The sequence below is a fragment of the Lithobates pipiens genome, unplaced genomic scaffold (genome assembly GCF_037356315.1).
Source record: "Lithobates pipiens isolate NorthernLeopardFrog02 unplaced genomic scaffold, aLitPip1_a1.2 Scaffold_92, whole genome shotgun sequence".
In the NCBI taxonomy this organism is placed as follows: domain Eukaryota; kingdom Metazoa; phylum Chordata; class Amphibia; order Anura; family Ranidae; genus Lithobates; species Lithobates pipiens.
The window spans coordinates 388,958-404,070 of record NW_027507915.1 but is presented as its reverse complement, the minus strand read 5'-3'; the positions used below and the strand labels follow the sequence as shown (position 1 = coordinate 404,070).

At 37.6% G+C, this 15,113-nt stretch overlaps 1 pseudogene; it reads right to left on the bottom strand.

Moving 5' to 3' along the window:
• Positions 1 to 13,779: 13,779 nt before the first annotated feature.
• Positions 13,780 to 14,770, bottom strand: LOC143973695 (C3a anaphylatoxin chemotactic receptor pseudogene; annotated as a pseudogene).
• Between the last annotated feature and the right edge of the window lie 343 nt (positions 14,771 to 15,113).

Genomic DNA, 15,113 nt, shown 5'->3' with positions numbered 1-15,113 from the left:
AAAATCTCCAGATGGTGACATGCTGAAGCTGAAAAAGTAAACATTTAAAACCTGTCAGGATTTTAATGGATATTGTAAATCTTATATATGCTTTTAAAGACATTTTACTATGTAACTGCTATTTTGTTTAACGTCTAAGATTCTCTTCCCCCATTCTCTGTCATTAGGAGAGTAGTCTGTATGTCTGAAGAATACCAGATGTTGAAAAGCTCAGGTGTCCACTCCTTAGCCCTCACCCTTGTGAGAAACAAAAGGGGAGGTGATGTTAATAGGATAAGGGGTGTGTATATTTCTTTTGGCGCACATTTGGAAGCTTTGAGTTAATATAACCTAAAAGTTTCCTTGAAGAAGGTCTCTTTTTTTCATCCAGCCTGCTTGAGGCACAACATACATCTCAGCACACAGACTTTCTCCAGCTACTCTTCAGCATACAAAGGGTTATTCAGCCATTTCTAAAAGCTAAGACAATAGATCACATGGTCTAACTTGTAAGAACTCTTTTCATACCTTTTGAAACGAATGAACAATACTAGAATTTTAATCATTTATGAATCAACACATTCTTTTGTATCATTGTACTATTTTTGTAAGTATTATTTTTCTACTTTGGTGTGTACAATAAAACACACATTTTGATTTACGCTGACTCAGAACTAATTAAGGAAATTCATCTCACAATCGTAAGTTTGTCTTATTACAATATAAGACATATTTTATTACATTGGCTCAGCCAGACAGTCAATCATACATCAGAAGTTTTTCGACTTCCTTCCTTTGATCAGAGGGGAAAGAAGTGATGAACGGAAATTAACTTCGCAAAGATTGAAAAGAACCCAGAGAAAATTATGATATTGATGATTGTGAAAGACCAGAGAATATCAGATATACAGAAGTCTTGGCAGACGGTTGAATTTGAGTCCAGCGGGAAAACGGAAATGTTTTATATTTGGTGAGTAGAAAATTAATATGGAATTTGTAGATGTTTTAGCTGATGAAAGTACATTGGAATTTAAAGGTTTATCGAAACAGGTCTCTGATGCTGTTTTATGGAAATCAATGTATAATCAATGCTTTCAGGCAAATACTGACATTGAGAAGGATAGATTCTCATTACTTAAAACAAAGAAAAAAATTACGTAATGTAATGAAGCTAGTTACAGTTTTTAATACTATGCTGTTTGATATGCCAGGAAAACAAATGCAAAGTGTAACAGAAATTGCACAAATGCAGGAGAAGTTATATATTGAACAATTATTGACTGAAAAAGTTAAATTGGAATATAAAATGAATGCATTATTGCAATCGTTTAAATAAAAAGAAAGTCAAATTGTTTTTTTTGACTCAGGAAAAGATTGAACATGAGAATATTATAAGTCTACTTAGAAAGCAATTTTTGCAAGTTCAGTCTTCTGCACATGCTCAGTGTTCAACAAAAATGGATGCTCTTGAACATGTGACAAAGTCAGATGTGAAAGTTAAAGATGTTGACTCAGGAATTTAAACAATGGAGTCTTCTGATGAGTCAATTGTTAGTATTTCATCAGACAATGAATGTGGGAAGTCAATTGACTTCAATAATACTAATATTAAACAGAAATGTAAATTTCCATCGCCATATGCTCAGAGAAAAGTTTATGCAAAAAGAGCTACTCTTAAATGTTTTGTTTGCAAACGAGAGGGTCACATAGCCAGGTTATGTTTGTTGGCTAATAATAATAATGATATACAAAAGAGGTTGTATTATCCGAAAACCATGCCACAGCGTTATGAAGTATATTCTGTATGTTGGTGTAGTAATTTGAAGTATAGAGGTCATAATAATCAAACGTATTTCCCTTCTAAGATCCAGATGCAAAGATTGCAAACTGAAAATAGTCCATTATGACAGGAAAGGTATCATTATGTAGCATTTAACACTGTGAAAAACAATGTTAGCAGTCCTTAAATGAACTGCATGGATGGTAAGAATTTTCTGGTTGATGTTTATTTGCTATGAATAAGGTTATGATTTGAGCTTCAGAGATTTGGTTTTGACGTTTGTAATATTATTGAGGACTTTGATATATTTTTAATATTTTCAAGGATAATCCTCTGGATTATTATTTTTTTTATTCATTTTTCCTTGTTATGATTATTATGTTTTTTATTTTTGTTTTGTTCAGGCTAAACATTGAAAGGTTTAGTTCACCTGAAAAGGAGGGTAAAGAACAGCTTGGTACTCAATTAGCAACTGAATACCTTATGTTTAAGACAACAGAGAGTTAGCTGTAGGCAGTAGAACTACAGATACATTCAATTAGCTAAGAAAGCAGATTTGTATGGAGAATTCGTGATTTCATCCTGAATGGTTAAAATGTATGTTGTGAAGAAAATAGACACACAGAATTCTTAATTTGTAGAGAAACGCGAAGGGGTGATTTCTTTGCGTTTTTCTCCGGTTGTCACAAAATTATTATTTTGGTTCATTAGAACATAATCTTGTGTCATGACTAAAAGGGTTTTTGTGTTTCATATACCACAACACCTACAGGTGGGATTCACTAATGATGATGCTTTAACAATTGTTGGGATGTTGATTAATCATGTTTTTTTCAGTCTGGGTATAACAGCAAAATGTTTTTAATTCATTTTAATGGGTGTAAGAAAATATTCTCCTTTTGATCTTAAAACAGGAAGGAAAATGGCGTTTGTGTTTCCCCGTGAATTTTTTTTGTTTTCACCTCAAAGAGAGGCAATAGAGAAGTCAAAACGGTTGCAGATGTTATGCAAAAAAAATGGTCCCTCTACACATTTCCAGTTGAGAAAGGAAGTTAATTCATGATAAAAATTGTCATTGTGTTAGCTAAAAATATAAGTCTTTTATATTACAATATTTCTTGATTAGGAGATTATTAAGAAATAATTTGTATATATACTGATATGTAGTATTTGTTTTAAAGGTAAAAAGTATTGTATATGTTTAAAATGTTTTATACATAGTACTCATAGGCCTACCCTTAGGAATTTTAGAAGTAATGCCCATTGTTTTAGAAAGGTGGGAGGCAAATTGCTCATTCAAAAGTCGCGGCATTCTGAGGAACTGTATAGCCCAGCAGAACTTTTAAGCTAGTCTTAAAAAGGAAAAAGGTGGGGGTTGGTGTTTTAGGAGTAGAATCTTGTAACAGGAGGAGACAGTCAATTAATGGAGGGCACACATTCCAGAGAGATTTTCACTCCAGCACACACAAGACATATTTACAGCATGAATTGTTACATCCACACACATATCGGATTTAAATCTTCATTGTAAGAATAATCTATTTTTGATATTCTACAATTGATATTGTTCTTGTAACATTTTGTTATTTTGTTATTAAACCAAAATTATCTTTTGTACAAGATAAGTGGTCTATCAAGTTGACCAGGAACGGAAAGGTTTATTTAAAATAAAATTAAATGTTGTTAGCACAAGTCTAAGACAGAAGTAAATGGTGATTAAAGAATTGTCACATGTAAGGTCACACCCAGAGATGGTGAGATGCATGTCACAGGCGGAGCTAAAGTTTCAGGAGTTGAAACATGGAAAAATAATTGGGAAGGTCCATTTGACATTTTGGATGTTCAAGGGGTACAAATACCTTCTCAGTTCAGTGAAAAATGTATGTAGAAATAAAAATGTGGGTATAACAAATTGTATATGCCGAGATAATGATGCTGCATTCCTTTTTTCAGGAATGAATTATAAAAATCTAATCTGGAGGAATCATGGATCCCAAAAAGATGAAAAGATGTCAGCTCAACAAAAGAAAAGTTTTAAAGAGAGAAAATGTAGTATCATCACAGGATTCATCTTTTTCCTAGTGACAATTTTATCTGTGGTAAAATATATCACAAACTGTTCCAGTTATGCAGAGGTTAACAAGACTGAAGAATTACACAACAAAGTCATTGCATTATTCAGAAATAAGAGAGATGTAGACATTGATATCATTACAGATGAACTAAAAAATAAGAACATTGATATCATTACAAAGGACATAAATGAGAGAGTTATTGATATTAATGCATATGACAAAAATCATAATTTTAGAGATGTTGATATTAAGACAGCCCCCATACACCAATCCCCCATGTCCGCCGTAGGGGGAATATAGGGTCACTGCCACCTGTTATATATGTTTTTTCCTCTTGGCTCTGTCTCTCATTGATTGTCGGGTGAGTTAATCTCCATATTCCTTCTAGGTGTTTATAGATTCCTTCTAGGTGTTTATAGATATATAAATGATGTCCTTATTATTTTTATAATTGTTGTTAATGATTTATATGTTTTTTGTTATAATCTTACTTAGATATCCTCCTGAAGAAGCGGTTGGTCCACGAAACTAGTAGAGGAGACCCCCATACACCACCAGAATCAAATCCTCCTTTTTGAGTGTTTGTACATGCTATATATTCTGGGGTGTATTTTATCTATTGATGTTTTATACATTATTTTTTCTTTTGTCTTTTTGTTACTTTGTATTTTCATAAAAAAATTTACAAATTTCCTTCCTTTTAATTTTCTTTTGTGTTATCATAAATAAGTACCGGTATAGTCCAATTTAACTATTGGTCTGGGTTGGTTAATAGGAGATCAGCGTGGACTGCTGTCCCAATACCCCCACACCAATACTAGTTAAATCTGTAAAATTAAGTTTATTTAAGGCGTTACATTTCCTTGAATTTTCCCCAGTGACAATTTTATCTGTGGTAAAATATATCACAAACTGTTCCAGCTATGCAGAGGTTAACAGGACTGAAGAATTACACAACAAAGTCATTGCATTATTCAGAAATAAGAGAGATGTAGACATTGATATAAATACAGATGAACTAAAAAATAAGAACATTGATATCATTACAAAGGACATAAGAGAGAGTTATTGATAATATTAATGCTTAAGGTAACAACAAAGTCTGGGGAATGCCCAGGGAAAAACCAAAGCCTACTTACCACCAGCTCGCAGACAACCAAATTAACCTGTCTAACAGTATGCGTTAAAAACAGGGGTTTAGTCCGCACGCATTTGCAAACGCATGCGTGAGCCACAGAGCCACGTTAATGCATATGACAAAAAACATAATTTTAGAGATGTTGATATTAATACAGCAGAAGATTTGTATGTATTTGTATGTGTAGGACAGGGATATGATTGCTTTTTGCAATTGTATTTCATTCACAGCAATAATATTGAAATCAAAGTTAAAATAGAATCCAAAACAAATTTTGTTAAAATGCAGGGATATTATCGACTAAACAACAAAACCGGAACTTTTGAATGCAACATATTGTTGAGGAGTTTCTGGTCTATATATTTAAAAGGTAATGATTCAACAATGTGGTCTGGAGATGTTACTAATACTATGTCAAGATCTGGAAAATCACGTTATCCCTAAAATCAATTTTATTGTCTTATTCAAAGTTTCGTTAAAATATTAGATCCAGAACATTTAAACATCATAGGAGATGAAAAATTGGACATTGTAAGAACATGGGATTTTAAAGTAACAAGAAAATTTAATCAAATAAGGGTAAAAATTTATATTTCTATAGTTGATAGGATTGTTCCAGTTAATATTTTCCCACAATCTTTGAAAATTATGGAAGATAAAGATAATTTGCATTTGATATGTAATACAAAAATATCTTTACCTCAAAATTCATTGTTAACTTGGAAAAGGAATGATGAGTTTTTGGGTAGTTTTCTTTACAGTTCTACTATCATAATTCATAAAGGAATTTTTGGTGGTGTGAATTGGATCAATGATACATTTGTTTATCAACAAATGAGAGTATCTTTGAATGATACTGGTATATATGAATGTTGCAAATCAATAGGAAATTATCCGGTGAAATGTGCTAAGGCAAGTGTTATTGTAAAGTCTCCAAGGAAAACGCCATGTGTTAATAAAAAAAGTTTCACTGCAACTCCTTTTCAGATTAACCATTTCCAATCCAGAACTCTTTTGAGAGAGGGAAAGTTTGTCATTATTTTGTGGAACTTTAATTTTTCAGAATGGAAGATTTCTACAAGGTTTCCACAATGTCAAGGACATCTGGTTAATATGGAATTGGGTATTGAGAGATGGTTTGGAATTAACAATAGAAATTATAACAGAAATAAGCGTGGTATTGTTGAAGATATTTTAGGAGGGATTGGCACAATCAGGAGTATAACAAATAGTATGGATATTAATACTTTAAAGTCTGATGTAGAAACCGCTGGTTTAGTGGGGAGTAATGGTATTAAAATACAAAAACGTTTAAATCAGATTTTAGAAAATATGGTTATTAAAACAGCTAATATCATGGGTTCATCCATTTTACATCTTCAAAATATTACTCTTGATTTGATGATAAGTGAACAACATTCTCATATAGCCAGAGCATGCTTAGAGATTCAAACTGAATATTCCACTAATTTTAAAATAATTGCGCAAGCATTTCAGAGTGGAATAACTCCTCTTGGCATTTTACAGAATTTACCCAGAGAATATGTACCGTATATACTCGAGTATAAGCCGAGATTTTCAGCCTCTTTTTTGAGGCTGAAAGTGCCCCCCTCGGCTTATACTCGAGTCATCGCTGTCTGCCCGCTCGATCAGCGTGTCGAGCAGACAGACAGCGGCCATTCTACAATTCAAAAGCCGCGCCTCCGGCTCCGCCTTCGCCTGTGATAGGCGGAACACTGAATTTCCCAGCAGCCTGTGTTCCGCCTATCACGGACATCGTATCATCCTCGTACTACGGACGAGGATGATACGAAGGCAGTGATAGGCGGAACACAGGCTGCTGGGAAATTCAGTGTTCCGCCTATCACAGGCGAAGGAGGAGGCGCGGCTTTTGAATTTTACAATGGCCGCCGAAGAGGGCACGGGACGGAGGCAAGGCAAGGCAAGGCAAGGCACGGCACGGCACGGGACGGGACGGGACGGAGGCAAGGCAAGGCACGACACGACGGCAAGGCACGGCACGGCACGGGACGGAACGGAGGCAAGGAGGCAAGGCACGGGACGGAGGCTCGGGACAAAGGTAGGCTGGACACACACACACACACACACACACACACACACACACACACACACACACACACACACACACACACACACACACACACACAGGGATGGGTGGATGGATGGAGACACACACAGGGATGGGTGGATGGATGGAGACACACACAGGGATGGATGGATGGATGGATGGAGACACACACACACAGGGATGGATGGATGGACACACACACACACAGGGATGGATGGACGGACACACAGGGATGGACGGACACACAGGGATGGACGGACACACAGGGATGGACGGACACACACACAGGGATGGACAGGCATGTCTCACCCTCGGCTTATACACGAGTCAATAAGTTTGCCAGTTTTTTTGGGGGTAAATTGGGGGCCTCGGCTTATATTCGGGTCGGCCTATACTCGAGTATATACGGTATATGCTATAAATCATACAGATTTATGGGTAAATAAATGGATAGGATGCAAACAGGATGTATGTTATAGTTCTTCTATGATTCCAATAGCCGGAAAATAACACATTTTGGTTCCAATCACTGTTTTGGGATTACCTGTCAGCAATACACAATTATTATACTATAAGTTACAGTATACAGATTTTGTATTTAACAATGAAAATTCTGAATTAGAACAATTAGATCTGTCATCATGTTTACAATTCCAGTCTAAAGTTATCTGTTTACCTAATCAAGAAAAATGTTTATTTCATTCTTGTTATCATAATCACACATTATGTTCAGCAAGAATAGAAAAAGTTGAAACAATTTCTGAATTAATTACTCATGTAGTTAAAAAGAAGGCTTGTTTTCAGATTATGTCAGATACAGAAAGGGTTAAAACTTTTTTCTCTTCTTGTACAAGTACAGAAAACCTAAATCAAGGTTTGTATTGTATAGAAGGAGACATTGTTGCAATAAGTTTTAATGGGTTGAGAACAAATTTAACAAATATGTTTATGAAAAATATTAGCGCTCTTCCTACACAGTATAATATTTCCCAAATAGATGAATTTCCATGGGAAAAATGGGCAAATATAATTCAAAAGGATAAAGGTTTATTAATAGTTTTGGCTAAGGAATTGCAGAATGAAGAAGTATTGTTTAAACATGAACAAGGTAATTTGCAAGAAATATCACATCAATGGTCAGAATTTTCAGGAAGTAATTGGTGGAAAAAATTTAGTAATAGTGTATCAATTTGGGGAAAAACTTTGATAACTTCAGCAGCAGGAAATATTTTATCACATCCTATTGTTATTCTTTTTATTATTATTATGTTATTTCTTATATTCCAGTTATGCTTGATGTTTAGAATGAAAAAATTATATTATCGAATTAGAAGTGAAATTAGGAAAGGAGATGATTTATTGCAAAATAAGCTTAAAAGGAGAATGGGTTTTGGAGTTATGGATTCAGTTACACATGACAGAACATTTGGAGTTATTGAATCAAAATCTGCGTGATTGAGACATGAATGTTTTGAATGGATTTATATTTGAAAATATGATTAGTATTCATATTTCAGAGGGGAATGTTATATTCTTAATATCTAAAATTTAATTTGGCTTTATTATACTTTATTTAGAATATGAATTCTCCATAATTGTGTGAAAGATAACTCTGAATCAATAAAATCTCCAGATGGTGACATGCTGAAGCTGAAAAGTAAACATTTAAAACCTGTCAGGATTTTAATGGATATTGTAAATCTTATATATGCTTTTAAAGACATTTTACTATGTAACTGATATTTTGTTTAAAGTCTAAGATTCTCTTCCCCCACTTCCTGTCATTAGGAGAGTAGTCTGTATGTCTGAAGAATACCAGATGTTGAAAAGCTTAGGTATCCACTTCTTGGCCCTCACCCTTGTGAGAAACAAAAGGGGAGGTGATGTTAATAGGATAAGGGGTGTGTATATTTCTTTTGGCGCAAATTTAGAAGCTTTGAGTTCATATAACCTAAAAGTTTCCTTGAAGAAGGTCTCTTTTTTTTCATCCAGCCTGCTCGAGGCACAACATACATCTCAGCACACAGACTTTCTTCAGCTACTCTTCAGCATACAAAGGGTTATTCGGACATTTCTAACTTGTAAGAACTCTTTTCATACCTTTTGAAACGAATGAACAATACTAGAATTTTAATCATTTATGAATCAACACATTCTTTTGTATCATTGTACTATTTTTGTAAGTATTATTTTTCTACTTTGGTGTGTACAATAAAACACACATTTTGATTTACGCTGACTCAGAACTAATTAAGGAAATTCGTCTCACAATCGTAAGTTTGTCTTATTACAATAAAGACATTTTATTACAGAGCTAAACATATGTCTGGTCAAGCATGTGGTGCCCAAGTGACTGCTGTTTTGGCCATGCTTGATATGCTTCAGACATATGTTTCAAATAGCAACGGTGTGATCTGCTGCACACATCTCAGAAAAGGCCCACACCAAAGAACTTTTGAAAAAAAACGCTGAGTCAGCAGCACCCTGCACATGCGGAGCTCTGCTGTGTGATTCAGTCAGTTGGCTGTCCATAAGCTGGCCTCTGGAGGGCATCCTGCCTCATTGGAGATGTGCCTCCTCCTCCTCCTTTCTTCTCCTCCTCCTCCTCTCTTCTATCAGGCACCCAAGTAGTCAGTGACCTCATAATCCCCTCCCTCCTCGCCACTGGAGCAAACCTGGCAGTATGCTGCAGCCGGGGGAACATGACTGCCAGTTTCTTGTCGTTCTTGGGCACCCCCTCTCTCTTGGCTCACGTTACTGCCTTCATCATCAACCTGGCTGCCATCATCGGGGCCTTCAAAATGCAGTGCATCCTCCTGCAGCATGTACCTGACGCTGTGGTCGAACAGTTCAGGGAACTCCTCAGGACATGATGGTGGGGCTAGGGAAGGAGAGACAGATGCCATTGAGGCGATGGAATACGCCACTTTGGCCGCTGCATTGGCAGCCAAACTTGTCTTAGCCTGGGTGACAGAGGATGAGGAGGACGAGGACGGCTTTGTGATCCACTCTACCAACTCTTCTGCATATTGTAGCTCAACACGGCTAGCTGTAGAAAAAAAGGACAAGCGTGCCCCAAGGCCACGTGCTGAGGATGCACTGTGTCCACAATCAGCACTGTTGGCTGTAGACACAGAGTCTGCTTGCCCTCTTTTAGTGGCCTGTGAGCATCTGCCTTCATTTGGTGGCCTTGCATACATGCTGTAAAATTGGATAAGCAAAACACCGACTGAAGTTTACTAGAAAAATTTCACCAGGAATGGCCTGCAGTCATGTATATATACTCGTCTAAGAACCCTTTCAAGACTTCCTCCGATCCCCTCCACAGGATAATTACATCATCGATATACCTTTTATATAATGCTATGCCTGGCCTAAATTTGTCATAGATCTATTCTTGTTCCCACTTACTTCAGAAAATGTTTGCCACACTAGGTGCATACTTTGCACCCATTGATATGCCTTTATGTTGGCGAAAGTACGATTTATCATGCCAAAAGTAATTGCTCTTCATGGCCAGTTCTAAGGCTTCGATAATACATTTCTCTTGTGGATCTTCTAGTTCTGATGATCCTTTTAGGACCCATTCCACGGCCTTCAAGGCATCATGTTGTCTAATATTTGTGTAGAGTAAATCTACGTCTATACTGCATCTGGAATATGCAGTTCAGCTTTGGGCTCCAGTTCACAAAAAGGATATCGGGGAACTGGAAAAAGTGCAGAGAAGGGCAACCAAACTGATAAGAGGTATGGAGGAGCTCAGCTATGAGGAAAGATTAGAGGAACTGAATGTATTCTCTCTTGAGAACAGGAGATTAAGGGGGATATGATCAACACATAAAAATACATAAGGGGGGGGGGGGGATATGGTCTCCATGTATAAATACATAAGGGGGGATATGATCTCCATCTATAAATACATAAGGGGGATATGATCACCATGTATAAATACATAACAGATTAAATAATATACACTGATTTGAGTTATTTTCACGTAAGAAATGTAGCAGAATACAATACATATTATATAAGGAAATACATTTATGAAGAAAGATTATTTATTTGCAAAATTTTAAAACAGAAACAAAAAAAACACAATGTTTTTTTCAAAATTTTCAATCTTTTTTTTATTTATTTGGCAAAAAAATAAAAACCTCAGCAGTGATTAAATATCACCAAAAGAAAGCTCTATTTATGTGAAGAAAGAAAAAGGATAAAAATATCAAATATATACAGTGTTACATGACGAGCAATTGTCAATCAAAATGTGACAGCTCTGAAATTTGGCCTGGGCAGGACGGGGGTGAAAGTGCCCGGTATTGAAGGGGTTAAAAATGTGCTGGGGACTCTCTTTTATTGTGTTGTGTATTGGGGTGCTCACATGTACCTGCAGATCGAGGCTCTCACCATTTTTTTATTTTTTTGGGGATTCGGTGCAGACACATCACTGGGAATCTTCAGGTGTCTTGTAAAGGAGATGTCTGGACTTCTGGTGTGTTGCTTCCTCTAGGTGAGCCTGCTCTCTGTTTGTGAATTGCTATATATGTCCCATAGTTGGGAACTCAGATAGTCCAGGGTATCAGACCACACTTACCAGAGGTGCCTTCATGCGGCAGTGCGGCTTCTACATGGACAGTATTTACAAACGTAGCAACAAAATCCTCTGTTTTTAACCCGAGTGACTGAAATAGATTATTATTATTATATTATTATTATTATTATTATATTATTATCAGGGAATTTTTCTCACAGAATAGGTGCAGGTACTCCCAACTTCTGAGTCACCTCTTGTCTCCGCCCCCTACCCACCTCCGAGCAATGTCCCTTAGTTCCACCCGCTACCCGCCTCTCAGTACCGCCCCTTTTGGAGAATATTCAACCAAGTATTAACCACTTAAGGACCGAGCCTCTTTATGAGATTTGGTGTTTACAAGTTAAAAACATTTTATTTACTAGAAACTTACTTAGAACCCCCAAACATTATATAAATATTTTTTTCTAACACCCTAGAGAATAAAATGACGGTCGTTGCAATACTTTATGTCACACTGTATTTGCGCAGCGGTCTTGCAAGCGCACTTTTTTGGGGAAAAATACACTTTTTTAATTAAAAAATAAGACAACAGTAAAGTTAGCCCAATTTTATATTGTGAAAGATAATGTTACTCCGAGTACATTGATACCCAACATTTCACACTTCAAAATTGCGCCCGTTCCTGGAATGGCGACAAACTTTTACCCTTAAAAAGCTCTATAGGCGACGTTTAAAAAATTCTACAGATTGCATGTTTTGAGTTAGAGAGGAGGTCTATGGTTATTGCTCTCGCTCTACTGATAGCGGCAATACCTCACATTGTGTGGTTTAAACGCTGTTTTCATATGCGGACGCTACTCATGTATGCGTTTGCTCCTGCGCGTGAGTTTGGCGGGATGGGGCGCGTTTACATTTTTTTTTTTATTTTACCTTTTTTTTTTTTTTTTTTTACACTATTAAAAAAAAAATCTTCCCCTCACTTGTCTCCATGCCTAACTGGAAGAAGGATCTGATTGCCTCCCCCACTCCCACTTTTATCTGAAAGAGGACCGCCCGCTGAAGAAGAGGATACCGGGGTTATGGTAGCTGTCATAACAACAATATTCCTCTTCAAAGTAGCGACATAAAACGATGGTGGGTGCTCTGTAAGTGGTTAATTTGTGATGCTAAGTAATATATATGGAATGTGCTAATAATAACAAGAAAACCAGTAAAATGGATCCCCTGCAACCAGCAACAATAGACCCCCTCTCTCAGCAACAATAGAAACCTTCAGCAACAATAAATCCCCAAGCAACAATAGATTTAAACAGCAAAAATAAATTCCCCCAGCAACAATAGATCCATTTCAGCAAATATAGAACCCAACAACAGCAACAATAAAATTACCAACACCTACAGTACACTTCCTCGGGAACAATAGACCCTCCAGCAACAATAGATTCCCCCGCAACAATATATATACAGTATGAATAAACCTTCTAGCAGGCAGCAACAGTAGACCCCTTCTGAAATTGTAGACCCCTCCCAGCAACCAAGAAACTCCAAACAACGAAAAAAAGCCCCCCCCCCCAGCAACCATAGACTTTCCCAGAAAAATAGACCCCCTCCCCCCACCCACAACAATTGATGCCCCCAATAACAATAGATCCCTAAGCAGCCAGCTTTAATAGCCCTTTAGGACACCCCAGCACCCGTTGTCATTACATACATTTAGTGCAGGAGGTGCCGGAACCTCGTTCCTCCACGTTCCTGCTTAAAAAAAGCAATTTATTATTATTATTATTATTATTTTGGTGGGTAGTATAAATGTATATATACACTGTATATGTCATTGTTATTTTAGATCTGCAGAAGCCAGTTTCCTGGCTGTCATCTTTATCCTCTTGCTTCACTACTATGTGTCCCATGCCCTGAACAAGTAGAGATAAAGATTTCTGACTTTACAGATAAGCAGACTTGTTCCAGCTTAGTGATCGGTGGACAGATTGGACAACTTGGAGGGGGAAGGGGGGCTGCACATATACTGATAACACCTATCACCCCGAATGGCCAATAAGCACTAAGCCCTGATGCCATGTGACTTATTCATGACATACAGTATGGCCGCCCTAAAACGCAATGATAATATTTTGAGAAGGCAGTTCATTATAATCACTAATAAAGCTAAAAACGTGCTAAAACATCTACAAATCCATTCCATACATTATATCGGGAGTCCTTCTTCTTCTTCTGGGGTGCGCTGGTCCTCATTGCCTGGTGGAGATAATAAGTTCTCCCTAAATATATTTTGTATGATCTCACCAATAGACTGTCTCAGCTTCTGCTTCATATCTCTCCCCATGAAGACGTAGAGTATTGGGTTGATGCAACTATTGAACATGGCCAGAGGCTGTGAGAGAAGGTACAGGATGCCCAGTACATCATTGTGAGTGTATTGCACGGTTACTCTGATGATGTGGTAGGGGGCCCAGGTGATGAAAAACACGACAATAACACTTATTGACATCTTGATGGTTTTTCTACCTACTTCAGAAAATCTGATATTTTTTACTGCAAAAGCCAGATGAATGTAACAGATACAAATGATAATAAGAGGAATCAGAAATCCAAACGTTGCACATGTGAGAGAGAGGGACTCTATTATGTGAGGTTCTGAATAGCAGAAGGTGATGTTATCAAAGGTGTCATATGTATTGTAGATGGTGATGTTATGAAAGGTGTCATATGTATTGTAGATGGCGATAGGCAGACACATCACGAAGGACAACATCCAAATAGCCAAGCATATCATCCACGCCATTTTGATTCTTCGGTGATTTCGGGCCCACACGGGATGGACAACCAGAATCCATCGGTCAATGCTGATGGCCACCAGGGTGAAGACACTGGTGAACATGTTAAGGAAGAGGATGAAAAATAACATCTTGCAGAGAGCAGGTCCGTACAGCCATGAGGAGTAGAAGAACTGCACTACAAGGAATGGAAGACACAAGCAGCACATGATATCGGCCAGAGCAAGGTTCCCAAACCAAACAGTGGTCACGGTCCGCTCCATCTTCACTCCAGTAACCCAAAGCACCAGAGCATTGCCGGGGACACCCACAAGAGTGGTGAGAGAAAAAAACAGGGTTGTGATCAAATTCTCAGGGCTGTAAACCGTGGTTGGTTCCATTTCACTGCTGACATTGAACATCTTGTTTACCTGTAAAGACATCAAGAGTTACTTCATCTGATAATTAATCAATTCAGGGCTTTTTGTCTGCCATTCCGGCACCTATGGAAACCCTCTTCACCCGGACAGTGCGGGTTTTGAATGGGGTTTCCAGTGCAGGTGTCTCCCTCCCCTGCCTGCGCTGTTCAGCGCTCTGCCCGAGTCCCCGGCGCTGTGTGAGTTTTGCGGTGCGGTGTTGTGTAAAGCACACAGTGTGCTGTGAGGCGGGGGGTGGGGGTGGCGAAGCGCACCAGTGTCTGCTCAGTGCAGAGTCTGCAGACACACAGCCCCGGCCTCTTCCCCT